The sequence below is a fragment of the Anomaloglossus baeobatrachus genome, chromosome 5 (genome assembly GCF_048569485.1).
Source record: "Anomaloglossus baeobatrachus isolate aAnoBae1 chromosome 5, aAnoBae1.hap1, whole genome shotgun sequence".
Lineage (NCBI taxonomy): Eukaryota > Metazoa > Chordata > Amphibia > Anura > Aromobatidae > Anomaloglossus > Anomaloglossus baeobatrachus.
Genome location: NC_134357.1, coordinates 20,971,473 through 20,987,259, shown reverse-complemented (window position 1 = coordinate 20,987,259; position 15,787 = coordinate 20,971,473).

Here is a 15,787-nt window from a genome sequence, read left to right as displayed (position 1 = left end):
ATAGCGTTGCCCCATATTCCTACAACAGATAAAGTTGCCACGTTCCTCTGAAATCACATGAGCCGGAAATGCCACCCTCAGACTGTCTATTATTGGTTTAAACAAACTATTCATTTAACGATATTGCTTGGCAGTAAAACACTGATTATCATGCTTATTTTGGTTGTCTCTTTGATGTCGTAAGACAGTGATTTATGACCTACGGTTCCTCAGCTACTGGAAAATTACAACTCCAAATATAAAGCTTTGGACGTGTGTGAGAGCCACAGGCTGGAAATCACTGACTTAGGAGGACATTCAAAAGTTCCTCAAAAGAAAGAGTTTTCCAGGACCCAAATATTTATGGCCCACCATGAGGATGTCAGTATTACAGTCCTAAAAAACCCATAAAGACACTTTTCCTAAAAGATTTGTGTTGATAATCATAAAAACAAGCAACAGGCTCCTAAGACAGTAGATAAGAGCAAGAAAGCCAAGTCCACCGCAAAGAGATCAATGAGCCTCCAACTAAAGCCTCACAACCTTCTCGATCTGATCCTCCTTTCTCCGGCCATCCGGTGTCAGAACACTGCAATATATACTATATAGAAACAGGTATAGGACGCACAAGAACACTGCAATATATACTATGTAGAAACAGGTATAGGACGCACATCACTAAATATTCAAGGTTCTCTTTTACTCCCATTTTACCTGTTGTAGAACATCCGACCCCACCTCCAGGCCATCTACCTTTACTAACGTGACCGTCAGAGCTCACTGATACCAGCGCAGTTCTGTAGTAGGAGTCACCAGGGTAACAAGTCCATTCATGATGTTTCTGTCTCCTAGATCTTCGTCCATCCCATGTGAGTGATATTATCGAGCAGTGGAAGGGACCGCAGCAACTCAGCCACAAAGAGGAGACTCCGTAACAGTGCAGAGTGGGGTGCCCGAGTGCTGAGGAGCAGGGGGCAGAAAAGTCACCACCGCTCTGCTGACCCCATAACTGCAGAGATCGTCTCTGGAAACATCAGCACAAACACTGCCCCACTAGGAACTTCATGGTCGAGCAACTGCAGCAGCCGTACATCACCAAGCACAATGCTGTTTTTTTTCTCTATCTCGTTCCGTTTTCGAAATAAAAATGCTAACTCCGTTGTTTTTCACCAGGTGGCGCTATAGGTGGTTTCATTGCGTAGTGCATGGCTACTTTACTATACCTAGACACCACTTCTATGCCTATAGCTGCCGCCGTTCTCAAGTCAATGGCGGTGGACACGATATGGGTGGACACACTGTGTAATATGTCATATAGGTCCTTATAACTTTCCGAGACATATCCTGCGGGTCACAAAGTGCGCAGAGGTGTTTAATTTACTTCATAACATATATCAAAATTCCAACGTGATTTATCTTTGATGGAAGCTTTCCTCCGTCTCACCTGATGTCATTTTCCATTACTGCAAATTACGCAACGGTGGCAATAACGGTGTTTCCATTCTCTATCTGATAATTGCCCCCGTATCTGGCTGACACTTGTGTCGCTGTCACGTGGATGTGTTTGGCATTGAGTGTCAGTTTTATTTATTATCAGTGCATGGAATGCGGAGGGAAAAGTTGTGAAATTTTCCCCATAGGAAACATAATACACTAATTAGGGACTTGTATATCATGTATATCGCTGTAGCCCAATTTACCCCGGACATCAGATATTAAATACTGCCGATCCTTAGTTATCATGGGATAGGGGTCTCGTGGCGACTTTTTCACTCTCACTATCAAAAATGCATGCATGATTATACGACCATCTCCAATCTCGAAATGCTACAGAGAGGAAAGAACCAAACCATCCTCATGTGTGGTGTAAATATAACCAAGAATGTCATTTTACTACCGTACATACGAGATATAATAAAAAGAGGCAAAAAAAATTAGGTGAGGAGGAAGGAAGTTGTTCAAGGAGAGGGGATTTTTTACATAAACCACTATAATAGCGGTAATTAAAAAAGAAAATGTTTCTCCAAAGTGCAGTATTATAGCAGTTATATTCTTGTACATAGCGGCAGTATTATAGTAGTTATATTCTTGTTCATAGGGATAGTATTATAGTAGTTATATTCTTGTACATAGGGGGCAGTATTATAGTAGTTATATTCTTGTACATAGGAGCAGTATTATAGTAGTTATATTCTTGTACATAGGGGGCAGTATTATAGTAGTTATATTCTTGTACATAGTGGCAGTATTATAGTAGTTATATTCTTGTACATAGAGGCAGTATTATAGTAGTTATATTCTTGTACATAAGGGCAGTATTATAGTAGTTATATTCTTGTACATAAGGGCAGTATTATAGTAGTTATATTCTTGTACATAAGGGCAGTATTATAGTAGTTATATTCTTGTACATAGAAGCAGTATTATAGTAGTTATATTCTTGTACATAAGGGCAGTATTATAGTAGTTATATTCTTGTATATAGGAGCAGTATTATAGTAGTTATATTCTTGTACATAGGAGCAGTATTATAGTAGTTATATTCTTGTACATAGGAGCAGTATTATAGTAGTTATATTCTTGTACATAAGGGCAGTATTATAGTAGTTATATTCCTGTACATAGGGTCAGTATTATAGCAGTTCTATTCTTGTACATAGGGAGCAGTATTATAGTAGTTATATTCTTGTACATAGGGAGCAGTATTATAGCAGTTCTATTCTTGTACATAGGAGCAGTATTATAGTAGTTATATTCTTGTGCATAGGGGCAGTATTATAGTAAGTATATTCTTGTACATTAGGGCAGAATTATAGTAGTTATATTCTTGTACATAGGGGCAGTATTATAGTAGTTATATTCTTGTACATAGGGGCAGTATTATAGTAGTTATATTCTTGTACATAGGGAGCAGTATTATAGTAGTTATATTCTTGTACATAGGGGCAGTATTATAGTAGTTATATTCTTGTACATACGGGCAGTATTATAGTAGTTATATTCTTGTACATAGGAGCAGTATTATAGTAGTTATATTCTTGTGCATAGGGGCAGTATTATAGTAAGTATATTCTTGTACATAGGGGCAGTATTATAGTAGTTATATTCTTGTACATAGGGGCAGTATTATAGTAGTTATATTCTTGTACATAGGGGCAGTATTATAGTAGTTATATTCTTGTACATAGGGAGCAGTATTATAGCAGTTCTATTCTTGTACATAGGAGCAGTATTATAGTAGTTATATTCTTGTGCATAGGGGCAGTATTATAGTAAGTATATTCTTGTACATTAGGGCAGAATTATAGTAGTTATATTCTTGTACATAGGGGCAGTATTATAGTAGTTATATTCTTGTACATAGGGGCAGTATTATAGTAGTTATATTCTTGTACATAGGGAGCAGTATTATAGTAGTTATATTCTTGCACATAGGGGCAGTATTATAGTAGTTATATTCTTGTACATAGGGGCAGTATTATAGTAGTTATATTCTTGTACATAGGGGCAGTATTATAGTAGTTATATTCTTGTACATAGGGGCAGTATTATAATAGTTATATTCTTGTACATAGGAGCAGTATTATAGTAGTTATATTCTTGTGCATAGGAGCAGTATTATAGTAGTTATATTCTTGTACATGGGGGCAGTATTATAGTAGTTATATTCTTGTACATAGGGGCAGTATTATAGTAGTTATATTCTTGTATATAGGGGGCAGTATTATAGTAGTTATATTCTTGTACATAGGGGACAGTATTATAGTAGTTATACTCTTGTACATAGGGGCAGTATTATAGTAGTTATATTCTTGTACATAGGAGCAGTATTATATTAGTTATATTCTTGTACATAGGGGACAGTATTTTAGTAGTTATATTCTTGTACATAGGGGGCAGTATTATAGTAGTTATATTCTTGTACATAGGGGCAGTATTATAGTAGTTATATTCTTGTACATAGGGGACAGTATTATAGTAGTTATATTCTTGTACATAGGGGACAGTATTATAGTAGTTATACTCTTGTACATAGGGGCAGTATTATAGTAGTTATATTCTTGTACATAGGAGCAGTATTATATTAGTTATATTCTTGTACATAGGGGACAGTATTTTAGTAGTTATATTCTTGTACATAGGGGGCAGTATTATAGTAGTTATATTCTTGTACATAGGGGGCAGTATTATAGTAGTTATATTCTTGTACATAGGGGCAGTATTATAGTAGTTATATTCTTGTACATAGGGGCAGTATTATAGTAGTTATATTCTTGTACATAGGGGCAGTATTATAGTAGTTATATTCTTGTACATAGGGGCAGTATTATAGTAGTTATATTCTTGTACATAGGGGCAGTATTATAGTAGTTATATTCTTGTACATAGGGGCAGTATTATAGTAGTTATATTCTTGTACATAGGAGCAGTATTATAGTAGTTATATTCTTGTACATAGGGGCAGTATTATAGTAGTTATATTCTTGTACATAGGGGCAGTATTATAGTAGTTATATTCTTGTACATAGGGGCAGTATTATAGTAGTTATATTCTTGTACATACAGGAATGTGTGAATACTGTACAGTTATATTGGCAGTGGTATTGCAGGGTACACACAATTCATTCTCGATGCTTCCTGCTTGGCTGCTAACAAGCTTTCAGTAGCTGATGTCTGCCGTGTCATGCTGCGTGTACGGGAAAGTATCAAAGTCCATGATCAATGGCGCGTTTCACAATCCTGCGCTCCGGATTACTCTCCGATCACTTCCTGCTTTTCGCCGTTTTGCACCTGAACAATTTAAATAATTCCGAGATCACGAGATGCGGCAGATGGGATTTTATTTCCTCATAAGTTTATGACAACCAAGACAGTAAAAGGCGCGGCAGCTCGCAATGGAAAAATGATAAGCGGCTGATAAAAATGCTGGAGATTTAACCATTGTGCCAAAGTTTATTAATATTATGATGCACGATGTCATCCAAGAATTTGAATTTATAAGTCATTTTCATATTTCAAGATTTTAAAGGGTTATTCCTAATATCACAATCAATAAAAATGGGGGGATAAATTGTTAATTGCTGAGAGTCCGACCACTGGGATCCACCCCCCCCCCCCCAGCGATCCCGAAAGAGGGGCTCTGTCGTATTTTCTTGAATGGATCAGAGGTTGATTGTGTACATATAGCGCCCCTGAAGCCATCAGGAGCTACAAGGTACTGCATCCTGTCAAAGATGCAGGGCTTACCTCCAGGTACCCAGAAGACCAGTGTCGGTAACAGCAAAACACATTTTAATCCCTGTTTTTCCCTTCCCAAAGAACTGGTGACAGATTAGGGGTGGAGCCGATTCAGTCCACTAGACGACAACCAGGGGAGGAGAGGTCAGACAGTCAAATAGTGTGGAGTCAGTAAGTGGAAGTGAGAGGAGATGGACGTACCTGTACTGACGGGAGAGTGTAACGGTGACCCAAGGGCCCAAGCGTGTGGTTGCCGGTGGAGTACTCCCGGAACTATAGCACTGACGGGGTACAGGACCGTAGGTCAGGTGGGAGGGCCAGACAGTGGACAGTTAGTCATAGTCGAGCAGCGACGGTGAACGTGAGCAGATGCACTGAAAGGAGTGAGCAGTGACCTGGGGGCCCAGGCGGTTAGTTGCCAGTGGAGTGCTCCCGGAACTATGCACCAACGGGGTACAGGACCCTAGGTCAGGCAAACGCTACAGGCAGACCTGATAAAATCTGCACAGTGAGGGGACCATCCAGGACCTTACTGACCATAAAGCTCGAGACACAGTAGCAACGGGAGAACTGGGGACATGACCAGAAACTCCGACCCAACTTGGTTCAAGCTACCTGTTATACGGACTAAGACTGAATGACAACCAGGAGGGGACCCCCAGACGCTCCAAGCAACGGGGACCCTCCAACCAGAGACAGGTGCAGGAGAAAGAAGCCACCAGGTTACCAAACTGGCACTGGGACTAAGGGGACCAGTGGTGAGGACCAGCACTCCTCAGGTTACCAGCACAACAACAGCGTAAAAGAAACCAGTTACACTGCAACCCCTTGTGTGGCCTACCTTCTTTCCACGCCCAACAACATCATCTATCTCCTGGGGCCTGGCTCTGCTTGCGGAGGGCCAAACATCCAGGCTGCCACTAACACCAGCCCCAGTAGTGACAACTGTGCAGCGGCGGCTCCATCCAAATAGCCGCAACCCGCAAGTGGTATTACGACAAAAACTTTTATTTCATCTCCCCTGTAAATTTTCCCCCTTTTAAAAGCACCCAGGGTCATGAAACCGGGCAACGGCCACCCAGTGACATTTCCCCAGCAATACATCGCCCGGGACCGCGTACCCCATAACCCTGGGGTGACACATACACATTAGCTTATTCAAGACGAAGAGTAGGAGAAGGTCGCGGCCCTGCCCCACACCTCTCCTGCTTTATACCAAGTAGAATATATGTGTTGTTGAGTATTACAAATGTATGTGATAAGATGTACTTCTGCTAGTGAAGAGCGGACTGCTGAGGTAGCGAAGCCGGGACCATAGAGTGGCCAGCACCACCTAGCGGTCGGGCAAAGAACAGGGGTTAATTAGATGTTAGATCCGATAGGGTGGACTCAATGAGGCGTGGAGTGACAAATGGCCAGTGGGCGACTGGTTAGAGAAATGGAAGAGTAAAGGCCCAGTATAAAGTAAGGGCCGGTCAGGGAAACCTGAGGAAACCTCGTAAGGTCTGGAGCCTATGGCTCACCCCGGCGGGCTTAGGGAAGTTGTGTTACCAGACAGCCAACGGGGACCCAGAGGTGGACAGTGGTGAGAAGAAGAGTGGAGGAATGGAGACCCAGGTGCTGGGATAGGTTGAATGAGAGTACCTCAAAACACAGTAACAGTGGAACCATGTGAGTGACACCATGTTTGTCATAGTGTGGAAAGAATGAACTCTTCAAGTTTGGTTTGCCAAGAGAACTCCGGTGTCACATCATTTACCACATCGTCTACGACAGGGACCAGCAGCGGGGTGATGGACACCACCCTGAAGAAACCAGTAAGTGTTGCACACCCCTCCATCATACACACTGATTCTCTCTGGTGAAGGAGTACAGAGCCCCCACGACCCGGCGTCCGTAACTTCTGAAGCTGCAGAGTCCAATTCTTGTGGTTCCAGATCTCTACTCTCAGGATCGCTGGGATTTCTTAGAATAAGGGATCATTTGCCGACCACTGAGGGTCTGATTGGAGATCTTAACTTGAGAGATCTGGAACCTCAAGAATTGGGTTCTGCATCTTCTGCTTCAATATTGCAAAGGTGTGCTCACGCGACCTATGCTTTATTGCCTATGGGACTGCCAAGGGGCTGTACTCACCCATGTGCACCTACGCTCCATTCAAGACAGGTTGACAGAGCCCCTCTTTTGCGATTGCTGAGGGTTCGAGTGGTCGGACTCCCAGAGATCATTAGACTATGCCCTATTCTTTGGATAGAGGATAGCTTGTGTTTTGGAAATAAACCTTTAACAGCTTATAGTCGCACAAGACACTTCAGTATAAATTCTGCAGCTGCATCCCCCTCCTCCCCCTCTCTTTATAATATTTACTATTCTACGTACTAAGGAGATTTCTAAACATCTACAGCAATTCAGTGCCAAATCAGCATTAAATTAATCATGTATCGGATTAATGATTGGGTTAATGTCCACGTTTCTCGCACACACCTACATTCCGTATATTAATTTGGCGTAACGTTTACTATGTTCTATTTCAGCTTACAAAGAAAAAAGAAGAATTGTATTCTTTCCAGGTAATTTATCAGATGTCACGTAGATGCTGAATTTTCTACATTGTTAACATTTCAAAGTGAATATTTGCCATTTCTGACAAAACACATAAACCTGCAAGGTATGGACGATGTGCTCTATCCTCTACTGTGATGTTATATGTGAGTCCTGTGCGTATTCTATCAATGCAAGAACAAAATAAATGGAAAAAGGAAGAATTAAAGGATTATTCCCAACATAGAAAAGGTGATATTTGATAATCAGTTGTGAGTCCGGTCACTGGGACCCCACAATACTGCCTCCTATGTACAAGAATATAACTACTATAATACTGCCTCCTATGTACAAGAATATAACTACTATAATACTGCCCCCTATGTACAAGAATATAACTACTATAATACTACCCCTATATATAAGAATATAACTACTATAATACTGCCCCTATGTACAAGAATATAACTACTATAATACTGCCCCTATGTACAAGAATATAACTACTATAATACTACCCCTATATACAAGAATATAACTACTATAATACTGCCCCTATGTACAAGAATATAACTACTATAATACTGCCCCTATGTACAAGAATATAACTACTATAATACTGCCCCTATGTACAAGAATATAACTACTATAATACTGCTCCTATGTACAAGAATATAACTACTATAATACTGCCCCCTATGTACAAGAATATAACTACTATAATGCTGCCCCTATGTACAAGAATATAACTACTATAATACTGCCCCCTATGTACAAGAATATAACTACTATAATACTGCCCCCTATGTACAAGAATATAACTACTATAATACTGCCCCTATGTACAAGAATATAACTACTATAATACTGCCCCTATGTACAAGAATATAACTACTATAATACTGCCCCTATGTACAAGAATATAACTACTATAATACTGCCCCCTATGTACAAGAATATAACTACTATAATACTGCCCCTATGTACAAGAATATAACTACTATAATACTGCCCCCTATGTACAAGAATATAACTACTATAATACTGCTCCTATGTACAAGAATATAACTACTATAATACTGCACCTATGTACAAGAATATAACTACTATAATACTGCTCCTATGTACAAGAATATAACTACTATAATACTGCCCCCTATGTACAAGAATATAACTACTATAATACTGCCCCTATGTACAAGAATATAACTACTATAATACTGCTCCTATGTACAAGAATATAACTACTATAATACTGCTCCTATGTACAAGAATATAACTACTATAATACTGCACCTATGTACAAGAATATAACTACTATAATACTGCTCCTATGTACAAGAATATAACTACTATAATACTGCCCCCTATGTACAAGAATATAACTACTATAATACTGCTCCTATGTACAAGAATATAACTACTATAATACTGCTCCTATGTACAAGAATATAACTACTATAATACTGCACCTATGTACAAGAATATAACTACTATAATACTGCTCCTATGTACAAGAATATAACTACTATAATACTGCCCCCTATGTACAAGAATATAACTACTATAATACTGCTCCTATGTACAAGAATATAACTACTATAATACTGCTCCTATGTACAAGAATATAACTACTATAATACTGCCCCCTATATACAAGAATATAACTACTATAATACTGCTCCTATGTACAAGAATATAACTACTATAATACTGCCCCCTATGTACAAGAATATAACTACTATAATACTGCTCCTATGTACAAGAATATAACTACTATAATACTGCACCTATGTACAAGAATATAACTACTATAATACTGCACCTATGTACAAGAATATAACTACTATAATACTGCTCCTATGTACAAGAATATAACTGCTATAATACTGCCTCTATGTACAAGAATGTAACTACTATAATACTGCTCCTATGTACAAGAATATAACTACTATAATACTGCTCCTATGTACAAGAATATAACTGCTATAATACTGCCCCTATGTACAAGAATATAACTACTATAATACTGCTCCTATGTACAAGAATATAACTACTATAATACTGCACCTATGTACAAGAATATAACTACTATAATACTGCTCCTATGTACAAGAATATAACTACTATAATACTGCCCCCTATGTACAAGAATATAACTACTATAATACTGCTCCTATGTACAAGAATATAACTACTATAATACTGCTCCTATGTACAAGAATATAACTACTATAATACTGCCCCCTATATACAAGAATATAACTACTATAATACTGCTCCTATGTACAAGAATATAACTACTATAATACTGCCCCCTATGTACAAGAATATAACTACTATAATACTGCTCCTATGTACAAGAATATAACTACTATAATACTGCACCTATGTACAAGAATATAACTACTATAATACTGCACCTATGTACAAGAATATAACTACTATAATACTGCTCCTATGTACAAGAATATAACTGCTATAATACTGCCTCTATGTACAAGAATGTAACTACTATAATACTGCTCCTATGTACAAGAATATAACTACTATAATACTGCTCCTATGTACAAGAATATAACTGCTATAATACTGCTCCTATGTACAAGAATATAACTACTATAATACTGCCCCTATGTACAAGAATATAACTACTATAATACTGCTACTATGTACAAGAATATAACTGCTATAATACTGCCCCTATGTACAAGAATGTAACTACTATAATACTGCCCCTATGTACAAGAATATAACTACTATAATACTGCACCTATGTACAAGAATATAACTACTATAATACTGCTCCTATGCACAAGAATATAACTACTATAATACTGCCTCCTATGTACAAGAATATAACTACTACAATACTGCTCCTATGTACAAGAATATAACTACTACAATATTGCCCCTATGTACAAGAATATAACTACTATAATACTGCTCCTATGTACAAGAATATAACTGCTATAATACTGCCCCTATGTACAAGAATGTAACTACTATAATACTGCTCCTATGTACAAGAATATAACTGCTATAATACTGCCCCTATGTACAAGAATATAACTGCTATAATACTGCTCCTATGTACAAGAATATAACTGCTATAATACTGCCCCTATGTACAAGAATGTAACTACTATAATACTGCTCCTATGTACAAGAATATAACTACTATAATACTGCTCCTATGTACAAGAATATAACTGCTATAATACTGCCCCTATGTACAAGAATATAACTACTATAATACTGCTCCTATGTACAAGAATATAACTACTATAATACTGCCCCCTATGTACAAGAATATAACTACTATAATACTGCCCCTATGTACAAGAATATAACTACTATAATACTGCACCTATGTACAAGAATATAACTACTATAATACTGCCCCTATGTACAAGAATATAACTACTATAATACTGCCCCCTATGTACAAGAATATAACTACTATAATACTGCCCCTATGTATAAGAATATAACTACTATAATACTGCACCTATGTACAAGAATATAACTACTATAATACTGCTCCTATGTACAAGAATATAACTACTATAATACTGCCCCTATGTACAAGAATATAACTACTATAATACTGCCTCCTATGTACAAGAATATAACTACTATAATACTGCTCCTATGTACAAGAATATAACTACTATAATACTGCCCCCTATGTACAAGAATATAACTACTATAATACTGCCTCCTATGTACAAGAATATAACTACTATAATACTGCCTCCTATTTACAAGAATATAACCACTATAATACTGCTCCTATGTACAAGAATATAACTACTATAATACTGCTCCTATGTACAAGAATATAACTACTATAATACTGCCTCCTATGTACAAGAATATAACTACTATAATACTGCCTCCTATTTACAAGAATATAACTACTATAATACTGCTCCTATGTACAAGAATATAACTACTATAATACTGCTCCTATGTACAAGAATATAACTACTATAATACTGCTCCTACACACAATAATCTGTAAGTTTTTGATTATTTTTTTTTCATGACAGAACATAAAAAGTGTAAAGTGAAGAGCAGTATTATATGTACTCTGATATCTGTGATTTGGAGGAATGATCGAGGTGTGCTGCCCGTGTTGGTCTCTTGTTGTACGGGTGGCTCTGCTGTAAACTCACCTAACAGCATTCCGTATGATGACGGCACATGAGGAGCCGTCCAGTGTTTGACAGGTAACAGAATGTAATGCCGATGCTTCGGTAATGAGGACAGTAATGTCGCTGTAGAGGGTTTGTAAGGGCCCAGATGTTCCCTGCTATCCACCCCCACACAGTATCCATAGCTGATGGACAGTCCACAGACACGGTCTTGGGGATAACAGTTGCTTTAGTATAGCAGGAACAAAGCAAATCAATACGGAATATATGTTTCACAGTCTCTCGTGGGTAGGCCACGGCAAATACAGCTTGGAGTTGAATGCTGAAGTGCAATTACGGTACTGGAGCTTTAAGTGCACGATTTGTTTCAGAATTAATACTGGTATGCTTTAGGTTCAGAGTCTCTTGAGCTTAGAGGGTAGATATGATAAGATTGTACAGACCTGGAGTCCTGGGGTTAATTTCACTGCTAGTTCAGACACGTGCAGTACTTGTAAGCAAATGAAGACAGTTGCCCAGCGTGCTACGGGGAGCGGACGGCTGCTGCGTGGACAATGGCATGAAAGCCACTAATATTGCAGTGGGGCGGGAGACCCTCAAACTTCCCCAATCTGCGTGCAGTACGGTCTGGTATATACTCAGTATGCCCTACTGTCTGAAGAGATGCACAATGTCAGGATAGGAAGCCTTCAGCATATTGGCTGTAAAAATCAGGAAATGATGAAATTCTAGGCCTCGGGCCTAGGAGGAGTCTTGTGGTGAAGAGATTCTCCACATAATGTCTTCCCTCAGAGGAGACTCAGCCAGAACCAGAACATTCCAGTTGTTTCTAGACAGAGGCTGGAGAATAGCTCCACCTATTGAGCCATGTGACCAAGAACTGGCCAATAGGATAACACCCAATGAACACTTCAGATTCTTACAGTTTTCACCAGTAGATGGTGCTAGAACACAACAAACGAAAAATGTTTTACTTATAACATATAGCATAATATTACATATAAGTAAATGTACTTAAAGAAACAGACACAATCTGGACCGGGCCACTACAGGTTTATTGCTGTTGTTCCCAGCTAAGACGATTCCAGCATTAATCGCAGGAGGTAGTTGGGCCTTGATGGGTCCAAGCTAAAAAAAAAGGCGGCAAGATGAAATGAAGCTTTGCCATATACAGTCATATGAAAAAGTTTGGGCACCCCTATTAATGTTAACCTTTTTGCTTCATAACAATTTGGGTTTTTGCAGCAGCTATTTCAGTTTCATGTATCTAATAACTGATGGACTCAGTAATATTTCTGGATTGAAATGAGGTTTATTGTACTAACAGAAAATGTGCAATCCGCATTTAAACAAAATTTGCCGGTGCAAAAGTATGGGCGCCTCAACATAAAAGTGACATTAATATTTTGTAGATCTTCCTTTTGCAAAAATCTCAGCCTCTAGTGGCTTCCTGTAGCTTTTAATGAGTTCCTGGATCCTGGATGAAGGTATATTTGACCATTCCTGTTTACAAAACAATTCCAGTTCAGTTAAGTTTGATGGTCGCCGAGCATGGACAGCCGCTTCACATCATCCCACAGATTTTCAATGATATTCAGGTCTGGGGACTGGGATGGCCATTCCAGAACATTGTAATTGTTCCTCTGCATGAATGCATGAGATTTGGAGCGGTGCTTTGGATCATTGTCTTGCTGAAATATTCATCCCCTGCGTAACTTCAACTTCATCACTGATTCTTGCACATTATTGTCAAGAATCTGCTGATACTGAGTTGAATCCATGCGACCCTCAACTTTAACAAGATTCCCGGTGCCGGCATTGGCCACACAGCCCCAAAGCATGATGGAACCTCCACCAAATTTTACTGTGGGTAGCAAGTGCTTTTCTTGCAATGCCGTGTTTTTTGCCTCCATGCATAACGCCTTTTTGTATGACCAAACAACTCAATCTTTGTTTCATCAGTCCACAGGACCTTCTTCCAAAATGTAACTGGCTTGTCCAAATGTGCTTTTGCATACCTCAGGCGACTCTGTTTGTGGCGTGCTTGCAGAAACGGCTTCTTTCGCATCACTCTCCCATACAGCTTCTCCTTGTGCAAAGTGCGCTGTATTGTTGACCGATGCACATTGACACCATCTGCAGCAAGATGATGCTGCAGGTCTTTGGAGGTGGTCTGTGGATTGTCCTTGACTGTTCTCACCATTCTTCTTCTCTGCCTTGCTGATATTTTTCTTGGCCTGCCACTTCTGGGCTTAACAAGAACTGTACCTGTGTTCTTCCATTTCCTTACTATGTTCCTCACTGTGGAAACTGACAGTTTAAATCTCTGAGACAACTTTTTGTACCTTCCCCTGAACAACTATGCTGAATAATCTTTGTTTTCAGATCATTTGAGAGTTGCTTTGAGGAACCCATGATGCCACTCTTCATAGGAGATTCAAATAGGAGAACAACTTGCAAGTGGCCACCTTAAATACCTTTTCTCATGATTGGATACACCTGCCGATGAAGTTCAAAGCTCAATGAGGTTACAAAACCAATTTAGTGCTTTAGTAAGTCAGTAAAAAGTAGTTAGGAGTGTTCAAATCAAGAAATTGATAAGGGTGCCCATACTTATGCACCTGTCAAATTTTGTTTAAATGCGGATTGCACATTTTCTGTTAGTACAATAAACCTCATTTCAATCCAGAAATATTACTCAGTCCATCAGTTATTAGATATATGAAACTGAAATAGCAAAAATCCAAATTGTTATAAAGAAAAAAGGTTAACATTAATAGGGGTGCCCAAACTTTTTCATATGACTGTAGATCTTATATAAGCGCGGATGTAAGGGACGCGGGTGATAATAAGCACATTGTCTCCGCTCTGCCTCCGGTTACACCTGCAGGGAGTGCCGAGCGGTTACCAGACGAATTCTCAGAACTGTGGATGGAGATATTCCTACAGGCAGCGGCGGACGCTTTGTTCTCGTCTCGCCCTGATCATAATTACTTGTGGATGATATTTCCACACGTCCATTAATAACAATTCTGGCACAATTGGGAACTGTGTAAGAGCATGGAAAATGGGTCCTCCTCCTTGTAACCAAAAATTTGGGATTCATGCCACCTAACCCCGTTTGTCTTGGTTGATACTGTTGCACTGAAGATACATCTGGGTACCTAAGTTTATTGATATGCATATTCCAATATAATGTTATTTTAGTTTAGATGTAGCAAAGGTTACTTTGACGGGGATAACATGACATAAAATATGGCATGAATCTAACACTCATCTCTCTTCATACAGGTATATATTTCATTCATCTGCTGTGCTAATGTGGCGCCCCTGAGGCTATTGGTCACAACAGGGTACTGCAACACATTTAAGGAGCAGTATCCATCCCGGGTATGGAGAGGTTAATGTCTGGTATGTCTCACTTAAACCACACAGTCAGAGAATGAGTCAGCAATTTCCTTGCATAACACATACAGCAGGTGGCTTCTCACTAATTAGAGCAGAGGAGATCACCATAACAACTGGAAAATCCCTAGCTTGGTGATTCATCCAGAGGGAGGGAGGAGCACAGGGAAATACAGGAGTAGAGACAGAATTTCTTTAGATCAGTCTGGGACACAGAACAACATGGTTGCAGGAGAGAGTGCTGCTCTGGGAGCTTCTCCTGCTAGAACCGGCCAGACCGGGGGCAGGATGGAGACACCGGGAGGAGTCCAGTACCGGTAGATCTTGTGGGACGGAGGAGTTCAACATGGTTGAGGGGGAGAAGCAGGCAGCTGCTTCCACAGGACCGGCGCTGTCGGGATACAGAATCCTAGGGCAGATATACTTCACGTTATCTACCAATTCTGCAAGGGTCGAAGTGAACG